The sequence below is a fragment of the Triticum aestivum genome, chromosome 4B (genome assembly GCF_018294505.1).
Source record: "Triticum aestivum cultivar Chinese Spring chromosome 4B, IWGSC CS RefSeq v2.1, whole genome shotgun sequence".
Lineage (NCBI taxonomy): Eukaryota > Viridiplantae > Streptophyta > Magnoliopsida > Poales > Poaceae > Triticum > Triticum aestivum.
In genome coordinates this window covers 570,546,606-570,555,993 of record NC_057804.1, presented here as the reverse complement: position 1 = coordinate 570,555,993, position 9,388 = coordinate 570,546,606, and positions in this window count along the sequence as shown.

Sequence of the window (9,388 nt, the reverse complement as noted above, 5' to 3'; positions counted from 1 at the left end):
GGTCAGTCTCGGGATCACTCGTGTTCTGATAGAGGGGTGCTAAGGACCTCCTCGTTGAATTCAGGAAGCTGTCTCTTCCATGGACAATACTATTTATTTCCTGTGAATCTACCTTCGAGCTCTTGCTCGGCATTGAGGACGTCGGTCCACTTATCAGACAACCTGTCCCGCTCGGCTTGGAGCTATTGGGACTTTAGCTTCATGCTTCTAGCGGTGCTGAGTAGCCACGATGGATCATCTAGCGGTTCCTTGGGTATATCAAATTCATCAGGTCCGAGGGTTAAATATTCCTCGGACTCTGGGTAGTAGTCGACGTCCTCAGGGTCTTCATCGTCCCCGCTGGGCGTGGCACTGTCAATGGGACTGTTGTCAGCATTAGCCTGCGTCCTCGTCATCGGCGCCACCAAGAGTGTCAATGTTATCCGTAGAAGCATCGCTAGCATCGTTGTTGCATGCGCCTTTATTTCAGCGTCTTTGACGTCGGTGTTTAGGTGGCTCCTCCCTTTTCTCCTCTTTGTAATCATCCTTGGGAGTGTCTACCATGTAGACATCGTGGGTAGAAGTAGCCTCCCAATTCCCTGTATAACCAGATGCTAGAAGTGACGCTGTATATGACATATCGTCGGCATCCTCTTCCATGTCAATGGCCTCCTCAGAGGCATTGTCCAGCATGTTGGTAAAATCCTCGATGGTGACGACTAAATGGGTGATGGGTGGGGCAGAAAATTCCGCACATCCGAACCTAAATCCGATCTGATCATGGGTCGAGCACTATTGTAGGATGCTGCTAACGCGACACTACAATCGGAGACTCTTCGACCAAACTGTGTGCGATGCATTAATTGCAAACGATGATGTAATAAAACCGTCAAAAATGATACAAAATGTTTACGATGGAGGAGACATCAAACACGATTTACATTATAGTTGCGTGTGCGATATGTGGCATACAGTTCACTCGAATGAACTGTTTGCGATGAGCATAACAATTGAAATGATGAAGGTGAGCGCGATATACGGCATACAATTCACTCAGATGAACTATTTGTGATTAAGCAAGACAATAGAAACGGTCGGGCAGATCAAGGTGTGTGCGGCAGACGGCATAAAGTTCACTCAGATGAACTGTTTGCAGTTAGTCGAGATACCAAAAATGGTTCAACTTAACATGATGTGTGTGATACACGGCAAAGAGGCAACTCAGATGAACTGTTTGTGATAATAAAAATAACACAAACATTTACAAGTGACAATATGTGTGTGATACCAGGTAAACAGGTCACTCGGGTGAGCTGTTTACGATGATAAAAGATAACATAAACGATTCGGCGTAATAAGATGTGTGTGATACCCGGCAAACATGTCAGTAATCAGAGTTGTGTAGTAACACAGACCAACAATAACATATACGATTCATGCTAATAAACACCTGATTCAGAAAATGATTTCACAAATTATCGTTCATACTCATACATAATCAACCAAGCAACACAATAGCGACATATCAGCAAGGTTGAGAAAACAACAAAATATAAATAGATACTCGTGGGCATAAGTAGCAACATGCGCGCATATAACACAACCTTGACGGACATGTTCCAAGCGGCCGTAAACAGCAAAAGCATCTATTACTAAGCTCTAGCAGACCCTAAGGAGGCTGCCGCCCTTACCACAACAAAATAAGCGTGTGCCGCCAACTCCAAGTCAACGGTGGGCTCATCATCGTATGCCTCCCAGGCCGCGGCCTCAATCCCTCATCTCGCGTACAGAACCGCGCATGCCCCCAACAGATCTGCTGTAGCCGCCAACTCTACCGCACTTGCTGCCAAGGCTGCGGCACCCTCATTAGCGTGTGCCGCCGCCGCGGGCTCCGGCACGCGTATGACCTGCGTCTCCCCCGTGCCTTCCGCGATGGAGAGGGTGGTTCGAGTTTCTGATGTGGAGAATTTTGTGGAGGTGAGGACAAAACGGAGATGAAGGCCAGATTTGGGGGCTGCGAGAGGAAAGAGACAATAGAAAGCGAAGATATGATATTTATGGTGTCGCTAACCCTTGCTGACAATTTGTACAGTTGTTTCATGTGTAGTTATGTGTGTAAAAAAACTTTGCAAACGAGTTGTTTGCGATGGCTAGGAGCATCGCACACAATGCGTTGTGCGAGTACTCGGGTGTGATGATTTGAAAGTTACACATATGTGTCCTTATGTTAACACGTGTGTGAAAGCATGTGACACAACATACGGTTGTGTCATGGGAATTGTGTGGTCCACTTAGTCTCCCCGCGCCCTAGCGTAGACTTCCTACACAGCTACATGGGTAAATTATAAAACTCTCAATCCCCTAGCCAGCTGCCAGCTATAAATAACCACAACAATGGCTGGTGGCGTCGACTAACTATTAATCCCCTTGCTAGCTAGTTACCCACACATATTGCCATAGCCCCAACGGCCGACGACAGGATGGAGTTGGGCGACGGCGGAATCGAGGCTGGCGGCGCGACGGTCGGCTTGTCGGTCGACGGCCATGCCATTGCCTCTCTTTACAATGACCCGAGGAAGCAGGAAACACAATACAAGCAAGCTGCCACAGGGTCGTCCTAAAAGCGGACAGGGATCGCCAGCGGGCGATACTACTGGCTTAGTGCAGATTGCGGTGGATGGTGCGGGAGCGGAGCAGGAACCGCCTTGATGCACGGACAACTGCGGTAGTGGCGGCCACTGCACGAGGTGCAGGCTTATGCCCTAGATGGAGGTGGGCGCAGCATCGAACATCGCTGGGGTATGCCTGGGGGGCGTGACGGCAACCCTGGTGAGAGCCAGCATCGTATCACCGGACGTCGCTGCAACTTCTTAAGCTTGCGTTGGTTTTTGCCTTGAAAAGGAAAGGGTGATGCAGCAAAGTAGAGATAAGTATTTCTCTAAGTTTGAGAACCAAGGTATCAATCCAGTAGGAGAAGAACGTGCAAATCACCAATACCTGCACAAACAATCAAACACTTGCACCCAACACGATAAAGAGGTTGTCAATCCCTTCACGGTCACTTGCAAAAGTGAGATCTCATAGAGATAGATAAATAAAACTAAACAAAAGATAAAATATTTTTGGGTTTTTTGATTTATAGATGTGAAAGTAAAAGATGTGAAATAGTAGACCGGAAACTAATATGATGGAAAACAGACCTGAGGGCCATAGGATTCACTAGAGGCTTCTCTCATGAAGGAAAATAATATGGTGGGTGAACAACTTACTGTTGAGCAACTGATAGAAAAGCATAAAGTTATGACGATATCCAAGGCAATGATTGTGCAATATAGGCATCACGTCCGTGTCAAGTAGACCGACTCCTACCTGCATCTACTACTATTACTCCACACATCGACTGACTCCTGCCTGCATCTAGAGTATTAAGTTCATAAGAACAGAGTAACACATTAAGTAAGATGACATGATGTAGATGAATTAACTCAAGCAATATGATGAAAACCCCATCCTTTTATCCTCGATGGCAACAATTCAATACGTGTCTCGCTACCCCTACTTTGTCACTTGGTGACATCACGCAAGATTGAACCCAAAGCTAAGCACCTCTCCCATTGCAAGAAATACCAATCTAGTTGGCCAAACCAAACCGATAATTCGAAGAGAAATACAAAGATACCAAATCATGCATATAAGAATTCAGAGGAGATTCAAATAATATTCATAGATAAGCTGATCATAAATCCATAATTCATCGGATCCCGACAAACACACCACAAAAGAAGATTACATCGGATAGATCTCCAAGAACATCGAGGAGAACATGGTATTGAGAATCAAAAAGAGAGAAGAAGCCATATAGCTACTAGCTATGGACCCGTAGGTCTGAGGTAAACTACTCACACTTCATTGAAAGGGCAATAGAGTTGATGTAGATGTCCTCCGTGATGGAATACCCCTCCGGCAGGATGCGGGAAAAGGCCCCAAGATGGGATCTCACGGAAACAGAAGGTTGCGGCGATCAAAAAGTGTTTTCGTGGATGCTTCTAGTGGTTTGGGAATATATGTGAATATATAGGAGGCAGAACTAGGTCAGGGGGTCACGAGGGGCCTACAAGGTAGGGGGTGCCCTACCCCCCTGGGCGCACCCTCCACCCTTGTCGCCGCCTCGTGGCTCTTTTGACTTGAACTCCAAGTCTCCTGGGTGTCTTCTGGTCCAAGAAAAAGTCATCGTGAAGTTTTATTCCATTTGGACTCCATTTGGTATTCCTTTTCTGCGAAGTTCAAAAACAATAGAAAAAAATAGAAACTGGCACTGGGCTCTAGGTTAATAAGTTAGTCCTAAAAATAATATAAAATAGCATATTAATGCATATAAAACATCCAAAATAGATAATATAATAGCATGAAACAATAAAAAATAGATACGTTGGAGACGTATCAGTCGCCGGGGCAGACCCGACAGTCACGGCAGCCTTGGTGAGCGTTGCGCCCGAGGCAGTACCGGCGATCCCCGATGTCGAGGTTGTCCGAGCCTCGATCTTTCAAGGTTTGTAGGTCACCGATTTGGCGGCCTCCTCTCCTCCCGAGCCGAGATTGATACATTGTTGGACGATGGTACTTGTGCGTGCTGGGTTGGCGTTAGTTGCACATAGTTCTTTTGTGCACGCATGATTCATTATATTCTTATAAATTAGTGAGCTAATGGTTTGTAAATTACTCGATGTTCATGCATGTCAAATATGTCAATTGTATGGGCTGACCTATATGTATATTATCTGAATTTGCAATATGGACAATTAATATGCAAATGCCTTATGGACATCGGTGGTGATGGCCACGTCGCAAACATGGATATCCTCTACTCTACCGGGCACACGCTTAAACTGAATGAACTGTGTATGATACTAATACTTTCCATGAAAATTTTAAGAAATTGGCTAACAACATTTTGGTAACATATATATATAGTGGTGACACTATTCAACAAAATGCGGATATAGGTAACACAATACTTAAGAATTCTGAACTGAACAATTTTGACAACAGTATGGTCCATATCTACATACTTAACATATTAACAACTAGCACATTTTAACAGGCAGAGGTCCAATGACCACAACTATCCGCTGGAAGCAGCTTGATCACGGTGACTTGGCATCTCGTTAACGAAAAGGAAGAACCCTCCTGTGCCTTGGTAGAGCATGATTAGAATAGTGTCTCCAATTGTCCAATCTGGATGCATTGCCACGACAAGCGAGAACTTATTAATTTGAATGGTTCCATTTCTGCAGGAAATGCAGTACCTTGCAATCGCTTTGGCGTTATTAGCAAGCACAAGTGGAATTCGACCATGTCAGAAAATTGATTCAGAAACAGCTGCAGCGGGCAATTTCTATTGCAATGAGGAATAAAAACCAATGGTAACATATCGTTGAAGCTATATATAATTTATGAACATCAACATAAAAATAAGAATTTGTACCAGCGTTTTGTACACACAATTGGTCTTGTTGAATGTGCGCACTAGTGGTAGAATTAATCCCATCCTAAATGCAGCGTTCATACGCTGTGCAATCTCTGTCAGATTAACAACAAACTGTATGACATGCTTCAAGTCTTTCCAGTGAAATTTGATACACCGAGTAACATACAAATCGTTAACTATGCATCGAACATATCCTGCTTAGAAAGTGGAAAGGGGTTATTTATTCAGAACTTGGCAGAAGAATAGCCGACATAAATTGGTAAATAGAATTTGCTACTGCCTAGGAACAGAGTCACAGAATGAAATCACAATTGGTTGCTTAAATAGTGATCAGTTAGTTAGAACAAATACCCCAATTTTGCTAAGTAATATGCCAACATGGAGAAAGTTGAAAGAACACTAACCTCGATCAGACTGTGATCGGTTGATGACGTTGGGGAAGTAAACATCCATGTTAATTAGACCAGGCGGTGGTGCACGCACTATAATTTTATTACCAGCTTTCAGTTCATAAAACTTAGATTTTTTTTGCCAAAGGTCCGCATCAAAATAGGAGTGACCATCTATATCAAGTTTTACCCTAACTGGCATTGTACACCCATGTTGCATTGTCAATATGACATTTATGGAGTCATCAACAAAGTAAAGGCCATGATTTTCTTCTACACGTGTTCTTGCAAAGCAAGTATGTATTGCTTGAAATGAAAATTAAGAACTTTAGTTACATATATTGAAAAAACAGAGCAACATGCAAATATGGGAGTAATTGAGAGAACAGAACAATATATATCTGAAAGAAAAGTACAAAAATATATAATTAAATAGATCATATAACAAATATTTCATGCAAATATGAGAGTAACTGAATGAACAATACATCATTATTTTGCCTAATTTAGGGAAAAACATCTTTTACGTCTAGGCTGCATGTGGCACCGTACCTCCAAATGTACAAATATATGATATATGTTCATAAATTTAGGCCATGCCAACCATGGTAGGGTGAGATTGAACATACAGAGCGCTCCTTGAAGTCATATGGTATGGTGAGATAGAACTTCTCTTCTGACTTGCCACGACAACACTGGCTTGATTTGTGCTGGCACTGTGGATACTTGAATGAAAACCCCCGAATCAGCTAGAAGAAAAATGAATCCATGGAGATTTTTGCTGGTTGATTAACTGCGACAGACGGACTGTGATAAGAGATGAGTGAATATTTTGCTAAATCAATTACCTTCTCCATGAGAAAAATCCCCGACCCAATCCCGCAGAAAACCCCAATCGATTAGAGTCCAAAAACTCAGTGCAAGTTGGTGCAGACAGGCGACAACAAGCGGTAGGGGTGAAATCCCGTTTTGTTTGGAGCAAGACTGCCACCCGCCGACAACAGTCGTCGAGCTTAAGGTTGGCCACCCCGATAGAAGTTGATGAGGTGTAGAGTTCTGGAGGAGTGCGCGACGAGTGAGTGGGGATGAAGTGGGTAGGGGGTGAAGGTTTTCTTTTTTCCTTTTGGATGTGTGGGTGAACGCACATGGTTCGCAGAGGCGAGCGAGATGAACCTTGTGCGATTGTAAATCACCGAGATTGAAGGAGAATCCAAATTTCTTTCCTTGTTTATCATTCAGTTTTTTTCCTACGATCAACATACCCCCTCAAATGGACTATGTTCAAATTTAGCATTTTTCTGGGCTCATTTACTATATATACTCCATTATGTGCATTTTGTATGCATTACTGCAAATAATTCAAATTCAAATAATCAATGCATGAAAAAGTGCACAAAAACGGTCTGGAAAACCATGCTCGTGCTATTTAGTAAATCATCATGCCTTTTACAAGGAATGGGCAGAGATGTCAAGGATATGTGTGGCAAGAGTCAACCACAAACGTGTCGTTTACTGTTTTTTCAGCTATAGAAAAATGAAAGACATGCTTGAAAAATATGACGCCTGGCATGGTGCCATGGTATGGCCTCAACATGCCCTGGTAAAGATTTGAGAATGTTTGCCTTATGTCGTCATTCAGGCTCTTCATAAATCAAACCATCACCGATGAAGTTTCATGGTTTTGAGAGGGAAATCACCAAGACTAAAGGAGGAAACCAAAATTCCTTCGTCCTTTGTCCTTTAGTTTTTTTATGATGAACGAACACCCTGCAAATCACCGTGTTCAAATTGGTCCCTTTTCTGAACTCATTTACCATATTTAGGCAATTTTGTGCCTTTTTCTAGGCATTAATGCGCATAATTCAAATTCAAATAATCGGTGCATGAAAAGGTGCACAAATATGGTCTAGAAAACCATGCTCGTGTTATTTAGTAAATTCTCATGCCTTTTACGTGGAATGGGCAGAGATTTCAAGGATATGTGTGGCAAGAGTCAACCACAAATGTGCAGTTTATTGGTTTTCAACTATATAGAAAATGAAAGACATGCTTGAAAAATATGACGCCTCTCATGGTGTCGTCGTATGGCCTCACCATGCCCTGGTAAAAATTTGAGAAGGTTTACTTTGTGTGGTCATGCACGCTCTTCATAAATCAAACCATGACCGAGGAAGTTTCATGGTTTCGAGAGGGAAATCACCAAGATTGAAGGGAAATCCAAATTTCCTTCGTCCTTAAGTTTTTTTCTATGATGAACATACACCCTACAAATCATCGTGTTCAAATTTGGCACTTTACCGGGCTCATTTACCATATTTAGGTGATTATGTGCATTTTCTAGGCATTGATGCACATAATTCAAATTCAAACAATCGTTGCATGAAAAACTGCACAAAAATGGTCTCGAAAACCATGCTCAAGTGGTATTTAGTAAATTCGCATGCCTTTTACAAGGAATGGGCAAAGATTTCAAGGATATGTGTGGCAAGTGTCGATCACAAATGTGTCATTTATTAGTTTTTCAACTACAGAAAAATGAAAGACATGCTTGGAAAACATGATGCCTAGCATAATGCCATGGTATGGCCTCACCATGCCCTTGTATAAATTTGAGAAGGTTTGGCTTATGTGCTCATGCACGCTCTTCATAAATTGAACCATCACCGAGGAAGTTTCATGGTTTTGAGAGGGGAATCATCAAGATTGAAGGGGAATCCAAATTTCGTTCGTCCTTTTTCCTTGAGTTTTTTCTACAATGATACACCCTACAAATCACCATGTTCAAAATTGGCACTTTTTCAGCCTTATTTACCATATTTAGGCGATTATGTGCATTTCCTAGGCATTGATGCACATAATTCATATGGTATGCAAAACCATGCTCATGGTATTTAGTAAATTCTCATGCCTTTTACAAGGAACGGGCAAAAATTTCAAGGATATGTGTGTCAAGAGTGAACCACAAACGTGTCGTTTATTAGTTTTTACCTATAGAAAAATGAAAGACATGCTTGAAAAACATGATGCCTGGCATGGTGCCATGGTATGTCCTCACCATGACCTGGTAAAAATTTGAGAAGGTTTGGCTTATGTGGTCATGCATGCTCTTCATAAGTCGAACCTGTTGGGGAACATAGCATGCATTTTCAAAAAAATCATACGCTGACGCAAAATTTATCTAGGAGATGCATATCAACGAGAGGGGGAGAGTGTGTCCACGTACCCTTGTAGACCGAAAGCGGAAGCGTTAGACAACGCGGTTGATATAGTCGAACTTCTTCTAGCTTCGACCGATCAAGTACCGAACATACGACACCTCCAAGTTCTGCACACGTTCAGCTCGATGATGTTCCTCGCCCTCTTGATCCAGCAAGGTGTCGAGGAAGCAGATGAGTTCCATAAGCACGACGGCGTGCTGACGGTGATGGTGAAGTAATTCGCGGAGGGCTTCGCCTAAGCAGCGCGACAATATGACCGGGGTTGTAAACTATGGAGAGGGGCGCCGCACACGGCTAACAATTATTGTTCTGTG